Here is a 24,356-nt window from a genome sequence, read left to right as displayed (position 1 = left end):
GAGGCCGGAAGTCGGGCTGCAAGGGCAATGGCGTTGCCCCGCAATTGAATGTGGCTGGGACTTGGAGGGAAGGATGTTGGTCGTCGAGGGGTGTTGGTCGTCGAGGGGTGTTGGTCGTCGAGGGGTGTTGGTCGTCGAGGGGTGTTGGTCGTCGAGGGGTGTTGGTCGTCGAGGGGTGTTGGTCGTCGAGGGGTGTTGGTCGTCGAGGGGTGTTGGTCGTCGAGGGGTGTTGGTCGTCGAGGGGTGTTGGTCGTCGAGGGGTGTTGGTCGTCGAGGGGTGTTGGTCGTCGAGGGGTGTTGGTCGTCGAGGGGTGTTGGTCGTCGAGGGGTGTTGGTCGTCGAGGGGTGTTGGTCGTCGAGGGGTGTTGGTCGTCGAGGGGTGTTGGTCGTCGAGGGGTGTTGGTCGTCGAGGGGTGTTGGTCGTCGAGGGGTGTTGGTCGTCGAGGGGTGTTGGTCGTCGAGGGGTGTTGGTCGTCGAGGGGTGTTGGTCGTCGAGGGGTGTTGGTCGTCGAGGGGTGTTGGTCGTCGAGGGGTGTTGGTCGTCGAGGGGTGTTGGTCGTCGAGGGGTGTTGGTCGTCGAGGGGTGTTGGTCGTCGAGGGGTGTTGGTCGTCGAGGGGTGTTGGTCGTCGAGGGTGGCTGAGCTGCTGGCAGGCTTAGAAAGGCGTTATTTAGCGTAGTGACCTTTCTTGGAGCATTTTGAGCAGAATTGGTTTCTGGCCAGGCGGTTTTGTCGCGACCGCCGGTCCGACCCACATTGAGACCCACATTGAGACCCACAGGAATTGCAAGGGGGTGGGGCGCCCACTGCGGCGATACTCTTGTCTGCCAGCTGGTTTTGGACCATGGCCCGGTCTGTGCTATGAATGAGGAGACCTGGGGGAGTCTGGAGTCCAAGGCTTCAATGTGTAGAACTGCTGCTTCCAGGGCTTGTATTACATCTGCAGTTTTGGCCAGGGAGTAAATATTGTCCTCCATTAGCTTCTGCCTGACTCCTCTCAAGCGCAAACCTTGAACACGGGTGTCCCTGATCAGCCTTTCGGCTTCCTTCTTGGTCACCCTGGGTTCAGCCATGCATGGTTGGGCCTACTCACGCAGGGCTCTCAGGTAGGACTCGGCTGTTTTTCCGGGCTGCTGGGCACAAATGTTTAGGAGGTACCTGGCGAAGACCATGTTTGTTGGTGCTTATACATGGTTTCTAGGGTGTTCATCTCCTCCGAGTACTCGGTGCAGTGTTTGAGGGCCTGGATGGCTTGGGGACTCAGCTTCATGTGGAGCAGGGCGAGCTTTTTCCTGTCAGAGTCTAGGATGTTTGTGTGTGCCTTGATGATTGCTTCGACCTTTGCCTCCAGATTTTGAAGTGTGCTTGCGCTTCCGGGTGAGGTGGGTCGACTTCGAGGCTTCTGGTGCTTAGGAGCTTCTTCATAGCTGCTTAAATTTTAAGTAGAATAAATTGTGATGCACTGTAGTGACAGTGAGCAGACACAAGATTTGAAAGACTGAACAACAGGCTTTATTCTACTTAGTCTTCTTCTGTAGTTAGCTGCAACTCCATGTGACTGACCTTGAGTGGCCGGATGTGGCTTATATCCCGGCGGATGATTAGCAGCCAACCAGGTGGGGCGTGATCCATTCAGGTCAGCTGATTGACAGCTGGCAAGGTGTGGTCTGTACTCCGGTTATCTTCCTCCAGGTACACAGGTTGCCCCCTGCAGTAGGCTAGTGGGGTATCACCACAGAGTGGCATGATATTTGATGTCTTCCAATCTGCTGGGGTGAAACATGAAAGTTTGTAGACACTGAGATTGTCATAAAAACACACAGAAATGCTGGAGGAGCTCAGCCAGTCTTGCAACGTCCATAGGAGATAAAGATATATTACTGATTTTTCAGGCCTGAACCCTTCTTCAAGAGATGAGCAAAAATTGCTTATCTCATGTTCAGGGATCTGCCCAGAATCTCGGGAATTTTGGCAAATTATCATTAGTGCCTCATCTGTAATTATATTGAGGTTCTCTCTGGCATATTAGCTATGTCAATCACTGTGAAGACTGACAAAGTAGTTGTTAAAAACCTCTGCCATTTCCAGGGAGCCCAATATTAATTCTTCCATCATCCTCCAAAGGACCTGCATTCACTGTTGCTACCCTTTTCCAGAATCTGATTCAACATTTATTGTCATAAGCATGTCACAAGATTTGTTCTTTTATGGCAGTATTAGAGTCCAATATTGTTATAAATTACTTTTTTAAAAAAAATTAAGAAATTATTTTTAAAAAATAGAGAAAGTGAGGTAGGTAGAGTCTGTGGTTCATTGGCCATTTAGAAATCTGATGGAAGAAGAAAAGAAGTTGTTCTTGCGCTGCCGGGTGTTTGTCTTCAGGCTCTTGTACCTCCTGTCCAACTCTCTGTAGTTTTTTCCTGTCCTGTGAATTGGCACATTGATACCAAACAGTGGTGCAACCAGTCAGAATACTCTCCATGAGACACCTGTAAAAATTTGCTGAAGTTTTTGGAAACATACCAAATCTCCTCAAACTGCTCGTGAAGTATAGCTGGTGGCAAACCTTCATAATTGCATTGACGTGGAAGCCACATGAAAGATTTTCAGAGGTGTTGACAACCAGGAATTTGAAGTTCTTCACCTTTCTATTGCTGATCCCTCAATACTGAATGGTTCGTGTTCTCTTGATTTCACCTCCTGAAGCCCACAATCAGCTCTTTTGTTTTACTAATGTTGAGTGCAAGGTTGTTGTGACACCACTCAACTATCTGATCTGATTCTCTCCTGTATTCTTCCTCAAATGTGGTGTGTGATTCTGCCGATGACAAACTATCATCAGCAAATTTGTAGATGGCATTTGAATTGTGCCTAGCCATATAGTAATCAAGCAATGGGCTAAGCATGTATCCTTGAGATGCCCCTGTGCTGATTACCAGTGAGGAGGAAACCTAGTTTCTGATTTGTACTGACTGCAGTTTTGGAGCTTGACAAGTACTATAGGGTATGATGGTGTTGAAAGTGGAGCAATGGTGGTTGAAGAGTAGCCTGATTTTTGTGTTGCTGTCATCTGGGTGATCCAGAGCTGAGTGGAAAGCCATTATGATGGTAGGTGAATTGCAGTGGATCCGGATGGTCTGATATAATTCTGGCCAAGACCAACCTCACAAAACATTTCATCCACTTTATATAATTATAAAATCATTCACCATCTGTTTTGATATTTTGTGCAAATTTACTTTTTTTCTGTATATTGCCTTTATTACTTGCTTAGTAACTCTTTGTTGTGTTTGCAAATTTTTCTAATCTTCCTGGGTTCCATCACACTTCACGATCTTTTTGTTTGAAGCCTTCCTTAATTTTTTCTTGGTTGCCCAAACCATGTTTCTATCTTGTATAATTATATATGGTTATTAATTTTATTTAGTTTTAACTGTCTCCCCTTTGCTTCCCTGCTCTCGAGCTGTTTGGAGTCCATTCCAAAACTTCAATCCCATAATGTGCCACACATTAAAGCAATTGTTTACATTACATGATTTTTTTTGCACTACACAATTAGATTTCAATGAAAATTCAATCACAAATAGAAAATGGTGGATTTGTTGTGAGTTGAACAAAGTCGGTGATTTTTCTGCCAGTGTATTCTTTTTCATACTTTGATTCGGAAGGATGTCATTTGACACATTCTGCCTCCCAGCAGAGTAATACCATCGGTCTAATTTTTCTGCTACATCGATAGCTTCCTTGGTACTGCCTCCTATACCCATTATAAGCTTGTCAACTTGAACCATTTTGCTGCTAACTTTCACTCTAACCTCAAACTTGGTCCATCTCTGGAAATATTCTCTCCTTTCTCAATCTGTCTGTCTGTATCTCAAGAGATAACTCAGAATCAGGATTTATTGTCATGAACAAGTCATGAAATTCGGTGTTTTGTGGCAGCATAATAGTAAAAACATACATATTATAACCATCTTATGACATTACTATAAAAATAATAGCAATAATAGTGCATGAAAAGTAAGGCAGTGTCTTTGGTTCATTGGAAGTAGCTGTCCTTGTTGCTGAGTGCCTGTCTTGAGGCTCCTGGACCTTTTCCTTGATGATAGCAGAGTGAAGATGGCATGGCCTGGGAGGTGGGGGTCTTTGAGGATAGAGTGAGGTGGGGATCTTTGAGGATAGAGGGAGGTGAGGATCTTTGAGGATAGAGGGAGGTGGGGGTCTTTGAGGATAGAGGGAGGTGGGGGTCTTTGAGGATAGAGGGAGGTGGGGGTCTTTGAGGATAGAGGGAGGTGGGGGTCTTTGAGGATAGAGGGAGGTGGGGGTCTTTGAGGATAGAGGGAGGTGGGGGTCTTTGAGGATAGAGGGAGGTGGGGGTCTTTGAGGATAGAGGGAGGTGGGGGTCTTTGAGGATAGAGGGAGGTGGGGGTCTTTGAGGATAGAGGGAGGTGGGGGTCTTTGAGGATAGAGGGAGGTGGGGGTCTTTGAGGATAGAGGGAGGTGGGGGTCTTTGAGGATAGAGGGAGGTGGGGGTCTTTGAGGATAGAGGAAGGTGGGGGTCTTTAAGGATAGAGGCTGCTTTTTTAAGACACTGCCTCATGTACAAGTCCTCAATGGAGTGAAGTCTAGTGCCTGTGATTGTCGCAGACCAAGTTAACAACCCTCTTTATATAAACAGATATTTCCTACAAACCTAGTAACTCCCACAGTTAGCTTGACTATACCTCTTCACACCATTTCTCCTGTCAGGATTCTATTCCTTTCTCTCAATTCCTCTACCTCAGTTGCATCTGCTCCCAGGATGATTTCTTCCATTCCGGAAGATCAGAGATGTCCTTCAAAATATCTGATCTTCCCTCTACTGTCACCCACCTCTCCTCTATTTCCATCTGCCTTGGTCCCCTCTACCCAAGACACATAAACATTTATGCCTCTTACCTGTTAGCCTGTGTTCTTCTCCTGTCCCTTTCTCCTCTCCAGCTCTCTCCCACCACTTTTTAAATTCATCTTTTTGCTCATACATTGACAAAGGATTCAGCCCCAAAAAGTTGGTTACTCTACTTCCTGTAGATGCTGCAAGGCCTACTGAGCTTGTCCAGCACTTGTGTATTGCAGATTTCCTACTCTGAGTCATCTGTTCTCTTCTCTCTTGAATGGTCATCTGCTCCGATTTTCTTTGTTCTTTGCCTACATTGGCATAATTTATAGTGTAGAATAAACCTGGAGCTGAGACCAAAGCATTAGTTGCATGGATCACATGAGCTATTTATGCAAAAGCCAACCATAATATTTCTTGCAAGATTTCTTACATCATTACTTAAAAGCGATGGATAGTTAATCTCTGGTCACTCTTCCTTTGGTAAAATACATATGCCTCATACTGGCTCTGCCTCAGACCTTTTAGTACCATCAACCCCTTATCTCACTCTAAATAATAACTTCTTCAACTCATCCCACTTCCTCCAAATCTAAGGAGAAGCCATGGGTACCCACTTGGATCTCAGCTATGCCTGCCTGTCTGGAGGCTTTGTGGAGCAATCAATGTTGCAAGCCTACACAGGCAAGACCCCCCCCACCACCACCCCAATCCTTCCTCCAGTATATAGATAACTACATCAGGTCTCCCTCATGCACCAGTGATGAGCTTACCAGCTTCATTCACTTCACGTTCAACTTCTACCCTGATCTCAAACTCACCTTGTCCATCTCTCATAACACTCTCTTCTTCCTGGATCTCTCTAACTCCATTTTGTGAAACAATCTTTCCACTGATGGATATTAAAAACCATCTAACATCCACAACTACTTGGACTACACTTCCTCTCACCCTGCTCCCTGCAAGGATTCCATCTCCTTCTCTCAATTTCTCTGTCTCATCTGTTCCCAAGATGAGTCTTTCAATCCAGAGCTTCTGAAATGTCTGCCTTCTTACACAAATGTGGCTTCCTCTCCACAGCTATCAACTCAGCCCTCACCCATGCCTTCTCCATTTCCTACTCATCTGCCCAGCCTTCTGCCACTAGATGCAACAAACATAAATCCCCCTTATCCTCACCAGCCTCTGCATCCAACACATCATCTGCCAGAATTTCCAGTACTTATTACAGGATCCCACCACCCGGACCAATCCTCCTGTGATTCCTTCATGCACTCATCACTCCCCCGGCACCTTTCCCTGTGTCTACAGGAGGTGCAACAATTGTACCCAAACCTCCTCCCTCACCATGGTCCATAGCCCCAAACAGGCTTTTCACATGAAGCAACACTTCATTTGTACAACCAGACGACTTATCTACTGCATCCGCTGCACTCTTTGTGGCATTCTCTACATCAGAAAGACCAGTCGCAGACTGGAAGATCATTTTGCTCAGCACCTCTGCTCTGTTTGAAACCAGTGGCCAACCGTTTCAATTCTGGGTCACACTCCCCCACTCATGTCTGTCCTACCCTGACCACCCGCAGTTTGGAAGAGCAACATCCTATTTTCTGGCTAGGCATCCTCCAGCCACATGGCATGAACATTGACTTTACTGCTTTCCATTAAACCTGCTTGCCTTTTCTTCCCCCTCCCCCTTTTCTGTCCTTCCAGTTCTTTCACCGACACAGCCCTACCATCCCCGTTTGCCCCTTATTGCACCTGTTCCCTCCCTCCTTTCGCCACCTATCATCTGCCTTGCCACCCCCTCGCTTCCCCTCTCCTACCCTTTTGTTCAGATGCTTGCCAGCATTTTCTCATACTTTGATGAAAGGCTTAAGCTTGAAGTGTCAGTTATGTATCTTTGCCTTTGCTCCATTAAGGACACTGTTTGACCTGCTGAGCTTCTCCAGCATTTTATGTTTTTACTTCAACTACAGAATTTTGTGGTTTACTCCTTGTCCCTGATCATGCTCATGAGCTCCCAATCACCCCAAGGGCCAGGGTGTTTAATCCACAACTTGAGGTCTTTGCTTTTATAGAAAGAATAAGTCCAGGCTTTGAATGGAAGAGCAAATCTACCTCCAAGGTCAACCAGGTCTTCAGAGGATTGGCTGCTGTGAGGAAACCAGAGATTGAGGAAATGAAAGTCCATACAATTAGATTGCCTTTGTGTAATAATTATGGACTTTACAAAACAAATAGTTTTTCTCTGTGCACTATTCATTCTGAATCTATTGAAGGAGGTGATTTTTGACAGTCAAAAGTTTGGTGATTTGAGATGGGGGTGGTTTCAGAGGGTGAATAAAATATTTGATAGGTTGGAGTAGCTGTTGAGGTTATACTGGGTCAACTTGGAAAGTGATTGAAACAAGATTTTGGAAAGTATTGAATATGATCAGGTGAGAGAGGATCTCATCAAAACTTTGAAGTTCATAGGTGGCTTCATTTTCGGAGGAGTTTTGGATCCAGGAACACAGTTCTAGGTGAACTTTTAGAATTCTCTGCCCTAGATGCCAATGTCAGCTTGGTCCATTGCATTCATTCAAACTATTAAATGATTTCTGGACATTTTGAGAATTAAGAGGTGTGGCGATAATGTTGGAAACAATGTTGGAAATAATGTTGGAGGTAAAAGATTAGAGACGATCTTAATGAATGATGGAGCAAGCTTGAAGGACAAGGATGCTGCTTTCACACCTATTTCTTATATTCTTTTTGACCCTGAAGTAGTTCAGGTTCATCACAAGATCTACGAGTGGATTGTAGGCCAATCAGCCCATCGAGTCTGCTCAGTCATTCTATCATGAGTTAATCCATCCTCCCACTCAGCCCCACTCCTTGGCCTTCTCTTAATGATGCTCTTTCAAATTAAATACCTGTTAATCTCTGCCTCGAATAAACCCAATGACCTTGCTCCCACAGCTGCCTGTGGCAGCAAGTTCCACAGATTTGCAACCCTCTGGATAGTATATTGGGAGCCAGGTACACAATTTAAGTGAAAAATAGTTTTTTTTTTGGAAAAGACTATATGATGAACACCTTTCTTTTATTTTAGTATATTTAAATTTAATTTTAATAAAATTGTGAAACATTCAGTTTCTTGTATTGGTTTCACTGCTTACAATGAATTATGGACCTCTGAATTCTCTTGTTTCTGAAAGTACTGAAATCTAATATTTTTACTTAACAAGGGAAGGGTATTATTCTGATATTTGTCTGTTTCATTACTTTATGATGTTGGTATCTGCAATAGATAAATAATCTGTGAAAGGCAGAGTAAATTGTATTCAAAGAATCCAGTGATTTAGAAAATGTGTTAACTGAAATGAAATTATGCTCTTGACTTCTAGGATTAACACCGATCTCCTTTGGGAAATTTATATGAAAGCACATTATCATGGTAAAATTGTAGAATGATTGTTTGAAAAGCATAAATTGAATTTGGGTTGCCATGAACATCACATGTCTGCCTTGAACAATAATAGTTGTATGTGAATGAATGGAAAGCATAACAAGATGTATGGAGAATTCAACATTGCAGTTTCAAGATTAAAAAAAAATCAAAGGCAAATGGTAAATTAGTGATCCCAGTGTTATGGCCATTTGGCTTGGAGATTAACTGTTGCAGAGTTCACAAATAGAATATAGAACATTAGAGAACTACACAGGTCCTTATCCCACAATGTATTGCTGACCCATACAAACCTATTCCACAACAAATGAATCTTTTCCGACCACACACAAAACCCTTTATTTTTCTTGCCTCCATGTGCTGATCGAAGATGCTTTGAATTACACCTCGTGTGCCAGCTGCTGCCATCACTACCACTTTTGGCAATGCTTTCCAGGTAGCCATTCTCAGTTTAAAAAAAAATTCCACTGACATCTCCCCAAAATTTTGTTCCGCTCGCTTTAAGTGCACAGGGCCCTTCATAATATTTGGGACAAAGACACTATTTTCCTTTATTTGTCTCTATACTCCACAGTTTTAAATTTGTAATCAAACAATTCACATATAATTAAAGTGCACATTCCAGATTTTATTCAAGGTTATTTGTATACATTTTGGTTTGACAATGGAGAAATTTATACACAGTTCCCCCATTTCAGGGCACCATAATGTTTGGAACATTTCGCTTCACAAGTGTTTGTGATTACTCGGGTATGTTTAATTGCTTCATTGGTGCAGGCATAGGAGAGCTAGGCTTGCTGCTAAGCTTTTGATCAATTTGGGATTCTGTAGTTGCCATTTTTCAACATGAAGACCAGAGTTGTGCCCATGAGGCACAAAAAGCTGAAAAACAAGAATAAAACAGTAAGAGACATTATCCAAACTTTAGAATGACCAAAGTCAACTGTTTGGAATATAATTAAGAAGAAAGAGCATACTGGTAAGCTCAGTAATTGCAAAAAGATTGGTAGGCCAAGGAAGATGTTCACTGCTGATGACAAAAGAATTCTCATCACAGTGAAGAAAAATCCCCAAACACCTGTCTGACAGACCAGAAATACTCTTCAGGAGGCAGGTATGGATGTGACTACTGTCTGAAGAAGACTTCATGAATAGAAATACAGAGGCTACACTGCCAAATGGAAACTGCTAGTTAGCCCCACAGGATTGCCAGATTTCAAATTGCCAAGAAGTATTTAAAAGAGCCTGCAGAATTCTGGAAATAAGTATTGTGGACAGATGAGACCAAGATGAATCTGTATCAGAGTGATGGCAAGAGCAAAGAGAGGATATATAAAGGAGGTGTCCACAATCCAAAGCATATTACCTCATTTTTGAATCATAGTCGTGAGGGTATTATGACCTGGACATGTATGACTGTTTCAAGTACTAGTGCATTTGTGTTCATAGATGGTGTAATTGCTGATGGCAGTAGCAAAATTAATTCTGAGATGTATAGAAACTTCATATATGCTCAAGTTTGAGCAAATGACTCCAAACTCATGGGGCTGTGCTTCATCCTACAGTAAGACAATGATCCCAAACATACAGATAAAGCAACAAAGGAGCTTTTCAAAGCTAAAACCTGCAAAATATTTGAATGGCCAAGTCAATCACCCGATCTAAATCCAATTGAGCATGTCTTCCAAATACTGAAGAGGAAATTTCAGGTGACAAGCTCTCAAAACAAGCAGGAGCTGGCTGGAGTAGAGGACTTGCTGAGCATCACCTGAGAATATTCAAGATTCGAGTTCATAGTTGTGTAATAAAGACAGTGCAATATTACATCAAGGTGTGGTGGAACATGAGAGATGTCCAAACAGAAGGGAGGTGGTGGTGAGGATGGGAGATGATAGGTGGTGGAGAGGAGGGGGGGGGGGAGGGAGGACTGCAGGAAATAGGGGGGGGGGAGGGAGGACTGCAGGAAATTGGGTGGGGGGGGTAGGAGTCTAGATTAGGTGGAGAGAGAAAGAAGGTCGGAACTGGAATAACTAGTTAAAGTTGGGGGGAGAGGGGGGAAAAAGACAAGCTGATTAGTAGAATGCAGTGAACTCTGTTCATGCCCTGGGGTTGGAGAGTGCCTAGACGAAAAATGAAATGTGTTCCTCCAGTCTGCGGGTGGTCAGGGTAGGGTAGTGTGAAAGGCCATGGACAGACATGTGAGTTTGAAGGTGTGACTCAAGAGGGCATTATTGACCACGGAGATTTTTATAGTATGCCAGAGCAATATATTATTAGAAACATGTAAGATTTCCATTGTGTTGTAAATTTAAAATGTAAGAACCTAATCTAACTGCACAGGGTGTCAATACAGGTGCCTAATCTTTTATCCGAAATTCCAAAAAACCAGCACTTTTTTTTTGGTCGATGACATCTGCTTATCAAAGATGGAGTTTGGTGCTAAACATGATCTGTCACTTTATAAGAGCCTCCGAATCACCATATACTTTCACCTGTCCAGCATCATGGCACTTTCAGTTGGCTCGGCGGTGGCTCAATGTGGGATCAATGGCCATCTTCGTAGCTGAAACAGTTGTACCAGCGCCAGCACAGATGAACTGAGAAGGGGCCCATTCCCCTGGTGCTTGTACAGCGGTGGGGGGGGGGGGGTCGAAGAAGAGATGACAGCACCACACAGGCAGGCGAGGGGAGAGAGAGAGAGAGCGGCTTGACTCGGGGGGTGGTGGGGGGGGGGGTGGTGGGGGGGGGGGTGGTGGGGGGGGGGTTGGTGGGGGGGGGGGTGGTGGGGGGGGGGTGGTGGGGGGGGGTGGTGGGGGGGGGGGTGGTGGGGGGGGGGGTGGTGGTGGAGACGGCAGCACGACTCGGATGGGTGGGCTTAAAGCGACCCAATCAAAATGATTCTGAAATCCAGCAGATTCTGAACAATGCCAGGTGTCTGATCCTGATGACCCTGGATAAAAGATTAGGCACCTGTTGTGGTATTGTGCGCACAAGCGCAGCGAGGAGAACTGAGACAGCAGGCTGTGAGCTTGTTAACCACAACTAGTTTTGCGCTATAGCTTTTAAGGCTCTCTGGAGCCCACCGCTTGCATCCCAGAAATCATGTCATGCTGATGTAAGCATGTACGTATACTTCCGAAAAGAGAAGGACCTGCGATGCAATTTTTGCCACGGCTGTTAAGCTTACTGAACGTAACAAGCAGATCCGGTTTGCCGCTATAAATTTGTGTGCTGCCACACAACCCCCCTCCCCCCAAGAACCGGCACCAGTGGTCTCACTGCAAGTAGTGTGTGAGGACTCTGCTTCGATGGCCGACCCCTGCTTGTTGGCGGTAGGATGCCTCCGGCTGGGACGTCCAGTTTGAGGCAGTCTAGGATGAAAAGTTCTTCTTTGCCCTCAATGTCAAGAGTGAAAGTGGAGGCATTCCAGTGAAGTAATTTGTAGGGTCCCTCGTTGGGGCACTGGAGAGTTTGCCTGTGTCTGTGCCTGCACACAAACACATAGTTGCAGGTGTCTAGGCCAGTGGGTAAGCTGAGGGGTGATGGCAGTGTTATGATGGAGGTGATGGTGCGAGTAATCCCAGTTTTTCTCTCAGTCTTTCCAGTACGACGGCAGTGCCACTGTCCTGCCTTGGTAGTGAAGGCAGGAATTGGTCCAGGACTGTTAGGGGTTCACTGTAGACAAATTCAGCTGAGGAGGCTTGCAGGTTGTCCTTTAGTGCTGTGTGGATTCTGAGGATCCAAGTTTGGCATCTCTAGCATTTCCATCAGTGCTGACTTAAGGTGGCGGTGAAAGTGCTTGACTAATCTGTTGGACTGGGGGTGATAGGTGGTGGTGTGGTATAGCTGGGTGCTTAGGAGTTTTTGGAGAGTTCATTCCAAAGAGTGGAAGTGAATTGCCCCCCCCCCCCCCCACCCCCATGTGATAAGATGTGAACAGCAAACCTGGAGAGTATGTCAGCAACTACATTCTCTTTGTGGGAGAGGTGGCGAATGAAGATTGTGAACTCTAAGATGAAGGATGAGTGCCGCTGCTGGTGGGAAGACCACAGGTCGGAGGACTTGGAGAAAGCAAACATCAGTGGCTTGTGAAAGGCTGCCCCTCCAAGTAGCAGAAATGGTGGATGGCTAGGTAGTGGGCCAGAAACTCTCTATCGAATGATTTGTACTTAATTTCAGGCATTCGTAGGTGATGGCTGAAAAAGTCAAGGGGCCTCCAAGAGTTGTCCACGAACTGTAACAGGACACCGCCCACCACTGTGTTAGATGCATCAACAGTGAGGGCTGTGGGCATGTCCATGCATGGGTGGACTAGCATCATCATAGCAGTCAGGGCCTCTTTGGAATGCGGCCTGAAGAGTGGGTGTATGATGCTGGCAGCTGCAGGTATGAACCTGTTGTAAAAGTTCACAATGCCCACGAATTCTTGCAGTCCTTTCAGAGTCATTGGCCTGGCGAACTGTGGGATAGCCTTCATCTTGTTGGGTAAAGGAGCGGTGCCGTTCTTGATGATCCTGTGGCCCAAGAAGACGATTGCTGAATCAGCACTTCGCTGGGTTGATTGTGAGGCTATATTCAGCTAGCAGGTTGAAAAGTTGGTGGAGGTGGGAGATGTGCTCCTCCCGTGTCTTGCTTGCTACCTGGAAATCATCCAGGTAGATGAAGAAAAACTGTGTCTGCCAACCGCTTCCATGAGGCTTTGGAAGGTTTGGGCTGTGTTCTTTAGGCCGAATGGCATGCAGAGAAACTCAGAGGTCAAAGGGGGTGATGATTGCAGCCTTTTGGACATGTTCGGGTGAATGGGGATCTGGTGGTATCCCTGGATCAGGTTGACCTTGGAGAAGATGTGTGCGCCATGGAGATTTGCTGCAAAATCCTGTTTATGAGGGAATGGGTAGAGGTCAGGTGTCTTTAAGGCTCCTGTAGCCTTCGCAGAGGCTCCAGCAGCCAATGGACTTCGGCACCAAGTGGAGGGGAGAGACCCATGAACTGTCAAACCAGTGGATGATACCAAGTTCCTCCATGCGCTTAAACACTTCCTTGGTGAGGTTGAGCTTATCGGGTGCCAGGCACTGGACTTGAGAATGTATGGGGGTGGGCCTGTAGTTGCATGTGCTTCGGCATGGTGGCAGTGAATTGGGGATGCAGAATGGAGCGAAAGCTGGCAGGACTTTGTAACATGATTGACTAACCCTGCATGCTTGTGTTTGGAGCGGTAAAGGACGTCTGTCCGTGCCGCGACCTTATGTGGGTCGCTGAAGTCTGCGTCAGCCAGAAGCAGCTTTATGTTTTCGGGAATTTGCTCGAGGAATGCCTGCTTAAACATGAGGAAGGTCTTGTGTCCCTCTGCCAGGGTGAGCATCTTGTCTATGAGGGTGGTCCGTGTTCTGTCCCTGAGGCCATCCAGGTGGAGGAGCCCAGTGGCCCTTTCGAGTCTTGAAAGCCCATGTGTTTATGAGGAATGTCTTTAGAGCCATGTATTTACCTTCCTCTGGTGGTGACTGGATGAGGCAATCGACTCATGCGGTGGCCTCTTAGTCCAGCAAGTTGACGATGCAGAAGTATTTTGTAAAATCCAAGGTGATCTGGAACTGGGGCTCCGCTTGGCCGAAAAAGTGCGGGACCTGTTCGTCCAGATTCATAGGCAAGTTTTTTGTACACAGTTGTCTTTTCACATTGTTGAATTCTTTTCTTTGTTTAATCAAGGTCAGGCTAAAGTTTTGACAAAGTAGTACCTTTTCATGATCAACCTCAGGCAGGCCATTATTCTGCTTTGAGTAATCATATGCTGCTTCCAAAATTAGCTCCCATTCTCGGTAGCTTAAAAGTCTCATCAGAACTGGTCTTGGTTTCTGATCGCCCGCTCTTCTGGTTCCAAGTGTTCGGTCAGCTCTCTCGATATATAAAATTTTTCTTCCAATTCCAACACTTGTGGGATCTATTTTTGAAAAAATTTCACTGGGTCTCTTCCCTTGATTCATTCCTTCAGTCTGACATTATTCCATTGACTGAAGTTCTTCATATGATCAATTTTATCAAGCAGACCATGTTTATCTGACTCCCATTCTTTAGATTCTTGTTCCAAAGCCTCAAGTTTTTCATGCGTTTTTGTCAGTTCGATCTCTGCTCGACCCATTCTTTTCATCAGTTCTTCCACAATCACAGTCATTTTCTCAGTCATATCTCTCAACACCACCTCAACACTTATGAATCAGTTATGCAAATTCTTCATTTTTTTCTAGGATGATGCTCAATTCTTGGCCCAACTCCCCAGTTTTACCTGGTTCTGGTGATCCCTTAGCTAATTTTGCACTGTTCCCTTTCACATTTTCACCTGATGTTCCCAGTTGAATTGGAGCTTCTTCAGTCTTTGTTTTCGGCTGCCTTGGCTTCTTTGTACTAGCTTTAACCATTTTTGATGAAAAAAAAATTGATTTTAAAGTTTTGACTGTCTATTTAGTACTCTTCACGGAGAGCTCAACCAAAACATGTCTAAGTCCTTCGAAGGGCCACGTCCCCTGCTCATCAGAAAATTAACTGAAATGGAACAAATATACTTTTCATCAGAAACAACGTGAGTATAAAACATGAACAGGATATTTTTATGACAACTAATAAGTATTTATTAGTATCTAATGAGTCCAATATCAGCATTGCCTGTAGTATAATTTTACAGCATTGAATCTAACTTTTAAAGTGTATGAACATTTTCTGAAACTGATTTTTTTCAAAAGTTATGTGACTTAGTAGCAACAAAAGTCAAAAGAATTTTATGTATGTTACATTCTTAATGTAGTATTCATGACAATAATAGAACCTTAAACTTGAGAAGAATGAGTACTGAGGGTAAATCAGTATGCAGATCCACTTGCCTCTCCCTTGCATCATTATGTCACAATTGCTGAATTTGTTTATTTGAATGTGTTAAAAATTCAGGAAACCAGACTATACATGACAGACATTTAAATTTTATGTACTACAGCTCAATACAAGGGAGGGTTTTTGCATCTGAAATCCAATCATAGTTCAGATGGCTTTCACAGTCTGTGAAATGCGATGACTGCTTTATCACTCCCCAGGCAACTATTATTCTCTGTGTATTTAAACTGCTAGATCTTGAACAATATGCTTTCCCTGATGTGGATAGTCTTAGTTGACCATTATTACTGGGATTATTGGACATTAGGGAAATGTTCTTTGTTCTGTGTAATGTTTTGATATTCAGAGGACTTAAGATATAACATTAGGAATAAGTTATGAAGGCTTTTGAGCTATCTCTACCATTCATTCAGAGGCTGCCTGATCTTTTAATTTGAAGTCATTTTTTTCTGAACTATTTCAACATCCATCATTCTCTTAAATGTTTGTGGTTTGAATGAAAACTTTGACAGGATTTTAACAAAAGTGCAGAGTTGGAGAGAGAGATTATTTGGTATGTCGGAAAGATAGCATAATTTTACTATTTTGAGGTTCATTCAGGAATCTAATAATGATGGGGGATAAAAAAACTATCTTCTTCCTAAATGGGGAGGGTGAAGAGAATGTTGCTGGGATGGGATGAGTCACAATCCTGTGGAGTTTCTCTTCCACACAGTGATATTGACAGGAAGCTTTCATTAGTATAACTATAAAAGTTGTTTTTGGATCAGGTGACATGCCAAATTTTCTCCAGTTTCTGAGGAAGTAGAGGTGATAGTACATTTTCTTGGCTGTTGCATCATCATGAGTGGACCAAGACAAGTCTCTGGAGATGTTTACCCATAGGAACCTAGAGATCTTTACTGTCTCCACCTCAGCACCATTGATGTCAATCAGGAAGTGAGCTGCATCTATCCTTTGGAAATCTGTAACAAGCTCATTGTTTTTTTTTGACATTGAGGGAGATGTTGTTGTCCTGGCATCAACCCACTAATTCCTCTACTGTAGTCTGTTTTTCTTAGAGACCCTACTTATGATGATGGTCTAATGCACAAATTTTTAGATTAGAGTTTGCACTGTGTTTAACCACGTGGTTGTTGGTGCACAGGGAGTATTGTTTAGGACTGAGAACACAGCTTTGTGGTGCCCACTATCAAGGATGATCATGAAGAAGGTGCTGTCACTAATCCTCACTGTTGCATCTTGCGGGACATAAACCCATAGATCCAATTGCAGAGAGGGGTGCTGAGATGAAGGTCATGTAGGTTGGTTATATTGCATTGCCTTCTTTGGATGCTGCGGGACCTGCCGAGTTTTTCCAGCACATTTGTGTATTAACTACAATCACAGTGTCTGCAGACTTTCTTGTTTCATCTCTTGTAGGTTGGGGATTAGTTTGAGCCCATTGGTTCAAGATTCCTCAACCAGGAAAAACATCTTCCCTATCTGCATTCCAAATTAAAAAAAAACTGGAAATCCTCGAAATACTCAGCAGAGGAATCAGCATCTCTGGAAAGATAAACAGGAATAATGTTGCAGATTGAAAACCCTATCTCAAATTGCATAAAGTTTAATTTTGATCAATCAGGTCATTCATAACATGGAAAGTCTCTGAATACAAAAAAAAATCAGTTCTCTCATAGTGCAGTTTGGAAGCCTTTTGAGTGAAGAAGTTAATAAGAATATGGAACTTCACAAATGATCATTCGATTATTAAATTTAAATCTGAGTGGATTTTGTTAACCAATGGAATGAATTTGTGCAAGTCTATTGAATTAAGTCACAGATCAGCTGTCATTTTATTGAATGGAAGGTTATACTTGGGGAGATAAATGACTTCCACCCGTTACTGTGTTGCTTTGTATTTTACCATACTTTTCATAATGGAATACTGTATAGTCATCTGAATTATAGTAATTAGCATACAACCCATAGTTTCTGATTTGGTTTCAGCTGAAATATGTGAATAGCTGCTCAAGGAATGGAGAATAAAGTTATTTTAGTTCTTTCTTTCTCTAAGTTATTGCTTGTGATCATTGCAAAATCCCACCTTTATTGACAAATTCTGACTTCAGAATCAGAATTTATTGTCAAGAAAATTCGTTGTTTTGTGGCAACATACCAGAACATTTACATAAACTACCTAACAAAATAAATAAAAATAGTGAAAGAAAAGGTCAAAAGTAAGACCGTGTCTATGGTTCATTGTTAATTCAGAAATCTGATGGCAGAGGAGAAGAATGTGTCCTTGTCCCACTAAGTGCTCGTCTTCAGGCTCCTGAACCTTTTTCCCGATGGTAGCAGAGTGAAGCGGGCATGGCCTGGGTGATGTGGTCCCTAGAGGATAGAGATTGCTTTCTTAAGATGTCCTTGATGGATGAAGGACTGGTGCCCATGATGTTGCAGGCCGAGTTAATGCTCTCTGGAGTTTTTCTTCTGAGCGTTGGCATCTTTGTACCAGACAGTGATACAACTCGCCAGAATGCTCTCTACTGTACACCTGGAGAAGTTTCCAAGCGTCTTTGGTGACATACCACATCTCCTCAAACTCCTCGCCAAGGTTTAGCTGCTGGTGAGCCATCTTTGTGACTGCATCGACGTGAAAGTGACCATTTAAAAATGGATACGAGAAAACTGCCCTCTTTTGAAAAAGAGACCATGAAGTGGGTCTTTCACTGCCGCTGATTTTGTGTGTCTTCCAAGATTAGGAGAACACCACAGGAGATTCTCTCTTAAGTATATCTCTGCATTTTCTGACTTCAGTTGATGACTGGTATAATATTAAAGGTCCCTTCTTGGAAGTGTAATCACATGGTATGACATAACTCCTGGTTCTGTTTGTAGTCTCATCTCTTCCAAAAGTATGTTGATGGTTCAGATTTGACTGCTCTGGTCACAAGCAGATGGCTTTGTGTGTACACAGATCACTGAAGCAAAAGCCAGCTTGTTTGAACAGATGCCATCTCTCAGCAAACACCATTGCCTTTAGTTTAAATGAAGAATCACATCTGACTTTTATGGTTGTTTATACAGCTTCAGGTGAACAATTAATTAACAGATGTTTTGACTCTCAAAATGATTTCTTAACATAGCCTCTGCTATTTACAAGATTTAAAAAATGTCCTCTGTATGTCTTTCCCTGTGCATCCAAAAAATGTCCCTTTAAAAAAATATATATATAATTTTATTTCTAAAATTAATAATAGGACAATTCCTTCACATCAAGCCATGAAGCCTGCTGAATAAGAGTGGAAAGGAAAATGAGGCATGTAGCTTCATCAAAGTATTTCAAAGATCAGTTTGTTTTCTTGGATTGGAATGGTCACATTCTCATCCTGCCTCTATTCCATCATTAAGTTTTTAAATTTTATTTAATTGTTTGCATCATTACAAGAAAATAAAACATTAATCAAATATCCATAGCCAATGATTCCCACTCCCACCAAAAAGTAAGAAGAGGAAAGAAAGAAACACCTACCATTTAATATACAATAATGTTAGCATATGCAATCATTAATTGTTGTCAAAAATTACTAATTAAGTGGAGTGGATAAGATAGATGTGGATGGAAAATTATCCATAAAATCTGTATATAGTTTCCAAATATAATAAAAATATTCAACTTGATTCTTTCAACTATGCACATTTTTTTCCAAAGGTATACAATTTTGCATCTCAATATACCATCTACTTAATAACACTTCTCTATCATCTTTCCATGATATTGCAATACTTAAAAAAAAAATGTCGGTATTTGTCCAATTTCAATTTTGTATCCTTTTCATAAGTATCTCCAAATAAAAATATTCTTGGATCCTTTGGTATCTTTATCTTCATAATTTTCCCTAATAATAAACTCAGTTAATTCCAAAACTTTCCACTTTTTTACAAGACCACACTGAATGCAAAAAAAGTCCCTATTTCTTTTATACATCAAAAACACTTACTTGAATGATTAGGATTAAGTCCATTTAATTTATGTGGTGTATAGTACAATTGATGAAGAAAATGATATTGAACCATTTGATATCTAACATTTACTGTATTCATAGCACTTTCATAACATAATTTTGACCAAATCTCCTCCTGCATTTGTATATTTAAATCTTTCTCTCATCAGATTTTTGCTTTATGTAAATCTTTTTTCTTTCGAGTCTCTTGTAATTTTATATACATATTAGTAATACATTTTTTAACAACAAATGTATCTTATTATATCTTCAAATTGACTTTGTTTAGGGAGTCTCAAATCTGCTCCCAGTCTCTTTTTTCAAATATATTTTTAATTGACAATATGTAAAAATTGTATTATTATGTATATCATATTTATCTTTTAATTGAACAAAAGTTATGAAAAAGATCTTAAGAAACAATATTTTATTCTCTGTATACCTTTACGATGCCAATGATCAAATAAAGAATTATTTAAAGTAAAAGGAACAAGTTGATTTTGTTTTAACAACATTTTTGGTAATTGATAATTTTAAATTCCTCTCTCAATATGAATTCTATTCTATATGTTTAAAATTTGTTTCAATACAGAAACATCTTTAGTTCCTTTAAACAACTCATTATTACATTAATACAAAATTAACTCCAGAGTAGTTTCACCGATTTTATTCATCTCTATTTGAATCCAAGCTGGTTTTTCATCCTGTTGATAACAGGAGGACAAAACTTCAATTAAGATGCTTTAAAATAATCCTTAAAATTTGGTAGTCTTTGTCCACCTTGATCAAATTTCCACATTAATTTTTCTAAACTGATTCTTGACATCTTACCTTTCCAAAGAAATTCATGCATTATTTTATTCAAGTTTTGAAAGAAAAATTCTGGTACTTGAAGGAACAATGATTGAAACAAATATTGTATTCTTGGAAAAATATTCATTTTTATACAATTCACTTATCCTATTAATGTTAATGGTAAATCTTTCCTTTTCAAATCCTCTTCCAATTATTTTAACAATGGCAAATAATTTAGTTTAAACAAATTACTTATATTTCAATAATTTTAATTACTAAGTATTTAATTGCTTCATTTTGCCATTTAAATTTTGTCAATCTTTTACATTGAGAGCAATCCATATCCACCATAGGCATTACTTCACTTTTATCAACATTCACTTTATAACCCAATACTAACCCATACTCTTTTAATCTCTCATTCAACTTATTTAAAGATATTTCTGGTCCTGTTAAATATACTATAACATCATCAGCAAATAAACTAATTTTATGTTTTTTATTACCTACTTCAAATCCTTTAATTTTATTATCAGTTCTAATTACTTCTGCCAATGGTTCAATCACTAATGCAAGAAAAAAGGGTGAGAATGGACAACCTTGTCTAGAAGACCTTTCAAGCAAAAAGGGTTGTGAGATTTGTTTATTTGTAATCACTTTTGCTTTTGGTTGATCATACAATGCCTTTATCCAGTTTATAAAAGTATTTGGAATCCCAAAAACATTGTGTCTCAAATAAAAAATCCTATTCTAATCGATCAAATGTTTTCTCTGCCTTTAATGCTACTGCTACCATGGGAATCTTCCTATTTTGTGCTATATTTACCAAACTTAAAAATTTAACCATGTTATCTGCTGCTTTTCTATTTTTAATAAAACCAGTTGACCTAAATGTATTAATTTTGGCAAAAATTCAACTAGCCTATTAGCTAACAATTTTGATTCAATTTTATGGTCTGTATTCACTAATGAAGAAGGCTGCAAATAATATTTCCCTTTTTTTGGAATTACAGTTATTAATGCTGTTTTAAAAGATTCAGATAGATCATAAACCTCTTTCATTTCTCCTAATACCTCCATCATTAATAGCTCCTTAAACTCTTTATAAAATTCTGATGGGAAACTGTCTTCACCTGGCGCCTTATTATTCTGTATAGACATTAGAGTCTCAAAATTTTTCTGAAACATTCTTGGACAGTCTTGTCCTTTCATCCTCCTTTAACACCGGTAATTTAATTTGTCTACTCCATCAGTAAGTTGATGGTTTGCTGTTCCTCTTTTCAGTGCAACTAATTGAATCAGAGCAAACATTTCAGTGTGTTTAGCCTGTTCTTTCTTTCTATAAGATCATAGTTGATTTGTGATAATTTTTGTACCTTTTTAGCTCCCAGTTTCCTTGTTGCTTTTGTTTATCAAAGATCTATCAAACAGCAATATAGTGTTATTGATGATGAAGCATCAAATCCTGTTCATGGAAGTAAGTTGTAAATTTCTACCAATGTTTGGGGTAAAAGTGTTTATTTGCTTCAGTAAAGCTTGATGTTATCAATAAGAATGTATTGACAGTCACCCAGAATGTATACCAAAGTAGTTTATTTGAAAGGGTGATTTGTATTTAATGAGCATTCCAGTAGTTATTGAGAGAAGAATATACCTTAGGCAGAATTTCTTAATATAGTAAAACTGTGATAATTCTCTGGGATTTTTGTTAGGATGAACTGGCAAATTTTCTAGACCAGTGAATTGTACTCCTATCAATAATCAAATAAATTTAAAACATAGAGCTGTTCAGCTCAGGACCAGATCATTTGGCCCACATGACTGTGCCTAAATTGATGACAAAATCAAACTATAAATCTGGTATTTACATCTGATGGGTATATCTCTATCTGCTTCATATTGATGTCTATCTAGAAGCCTCTAAAACTTCTTTAAGAGTGGCACGGTTAGTGTAATACTATTACAGTGTCAGTGACCACGGTTTGAATCCTACATTGTCAGTCAGGAGTTTGCATGTTTTCACCGTGTCTGCCGAGGTTTCTGCCTAATGTCCTGGTTTCCTCCCACCATTCTAAAGTGCATGAAGTGAATTGGTGTATTTGGACAGCAGGGGCTTGTGGGCTGGAGGGGCCTGTTACCATGCTGCATGTCTAAAATTAAACATAACAATTGTATTTCCTTCCACCACTGCTGTGGTAGCCCATTCTAGGAGTCTACCACTAAAATATTTACCCTGCACATCTTCCTTAAACTTCCTCTCCCTCATCTTAAACACATATGTTCCAGGATGTGATAATTTTGTACTGGGGAAAAGATTCTGACTGTCCACTTTATCAACGCCTCTCATGATTTTATACACACCTATCAGGACTCTCCTCATCGTCATAATTGAGCCATAGAACATTACAGCACAGAAACAGGCCTATTTGGCCCTTCAAGACTGTGCTGAACCAATTTATTTTTTCCAAGTCCAACTGACCTGCATCTAGTCTATAGTCCTCTATACCTCTCGCACCCATGTACCTATCCAAATTAATCTTCAGGTGGCAGCTTGTTCCACACCCCACCACTCTGTGTGAAGAAGTTTCCTGCAAAACTTTTCCTTTTCATTATTTACCCTTGTCCTCTGCTTTGTATCTCACCTACCCTCATTTACTCTGCCTATCCCTCTCATAATTTTAAATACCTCTATCAAGTCTCACCTAATTTTTCTACGCTCCAGGGAATAAAGTCCTAACCTGTTTAACCTTTCCCTGTAACTCAGTTCCTGAAGTCTGGGCAACATCCTAGTAAATCTTCTCTGCACTCTTTCTACCTTATTGATATTTTTCCTCTAGTTATAACTGTACACAATACTCCAGATTTGGCCTCACCAATGTCTTGCCCAACTTTAACATGACATCCCAACTCCTATACTCAGTACTTTGAATTATGAAAACCAATGTGCCAAAAACTCTTTTTAAAATCCTATCCATCTGTAACACCATTTCAGGAAATTACGTGTCTGCATTCCAACATCCCTCTGTTCCACCACACTCTTCAGTGCCTTACCATTTACCACGCATGTCCTTTTAGTTTGTCCTTTTAAAATACAACACCTCACAATTGTTTGCATTAAATTCCATGTGCCATTTTTCAGCCCATTTTTCCAGCTGTCCAGATCCCTCTGCAAACTTTGAAAACCTTCTTCGCTGTCCATGATGCTTCCAATCTTAGTGTCATCTGCAAATTTGCTGACCAATTTACCACATTATTATCCAGATCATTGATATAGATGAATCCCTGAGGCACACCACTAGTCACAGGCCTCACGTTTGAGAAACAATTATTCACCACTACTCTCTGGCTTCTTCCATCCAGCCATTGTCAAATCCAGTTCACTACTTCACCATGAATATCTTCTTGATTAATCTCCCATGTAGGACTTTGTCAAAGGCCTTACTAAATTCCAAGTAGACAACATCCACAGCCTTTCTCTTGTCAGTATTCCTGGTAACCTCTTCAAAAAACTTAAAAAGATTGGTTAAACATGACCTACCATTCTCAAAGCCATGTTGACTATCCCTAATCAGTTCCTGGCTGTTCAATAATTTACCTACTACTGCATCAGGCTCACTGCCTATAATTTCAAGGGTTACTTTAGAGCCTTTTTTTGAACAACGGAACAGCACGAGCTATCCTCCAATCCTCTGGCACCATACCCATGGCTTAGAACGTTTTAAATATTTCTGCCTGAGCCCCTGCAATTTTGACACTCACCTCCCTCAAGGTATGATGGAATATTTTGGCAAGCCCTGGGGATTTATCCACCTCAATTTGTTTTCAGACAGCAAGCACCCTTCTCTTCTTTAAACTTTACTAATTCCATGAACTCGCTGTTTGTTTTTCTTACTTCCCATGACTCTATGCCTGTTTCCTGAGTGAATACCAATGAAAATAAAAATAATATCTTCCACATCTCGTTCAGCTCCATATAAAGGTAACCACTCTGATCTTTTGTCCCTTACTATCCTTTTGCTCTTAATATGCCTGTTGAAACCCTTAGAATTTTCCTTCACATTGCCTGCCAAAGCAATCTCATGTCTTCATTTAGCTTTCCTGATTTCTTTCTTGAGTTTTTTCTTACATATTTCATGCTCCTCAAGTACCTCATTTGCTCCAATTTGCTTATACGCCTCTATCTTATTCTGAACCAGATCCACAATATCACTCAAAAACCAAGTTTCTTTATGCCTGCTAACCTTGCCTTTATTCCTGACAGGAATATACAATGTTTATACTTTCAAAATTTCACCTTTCAAAGTCCTCCACTGACCTCGCATATCCTTGCCCAAAAACATCTCAATTCACACATTCTAGATCCT

The 24,356-nt window shown here is 41.2% G+C and overlaps 1 protein-coding gene across 11 annotated transcripts in view; it reads left to right on the top strand.

Moving 5' to 3' along the window:
* Positions 1-24,356, top strand: part of cadm2b (cell adhesion molecule 2b) — a 1,102,220-nt gene that overhangs the window by 89,515 nt on the left and 988,349 nt on the right. For 9 of the 11 annotated variants that reach the window (XR_011341617.1, XM_069889140.1, XM_069889145.1 and 6 more), the window contains one exon: positions 14,790-14,903. The exons of the other annotated variants lie outside the window; for them this stretch is intronic. The gene's annotated coding sequence lies outside the window, so the exon portion shown is untranslated. The remainder of the gene's footprint in view (positions 1-14,789; positions 14,904-24,356) is intronic. 11 annotated transcript variants of the gene reach the window in all.

Source organism: Narcine bancroftii, chromosome 7, assembly GCF_036971445.1.
Source record: "Narcine bancroftii isolate sNarBan1 chromosome 7, sNarBan1.hap1, whole genome shotgun sequence".
NCBI classification, from domain to species: domain Eukaryota; kingdom Metazoa; phylum Chordata; class Chondrichthyes; order Torpediniformes; family Narcinidae; genus Narcine; species Narcine bancroftii.
Note: the sequence above shows the minus strand (reverse complement) of the source record. Positions and strands in the feature narration are given on the sequence as shown.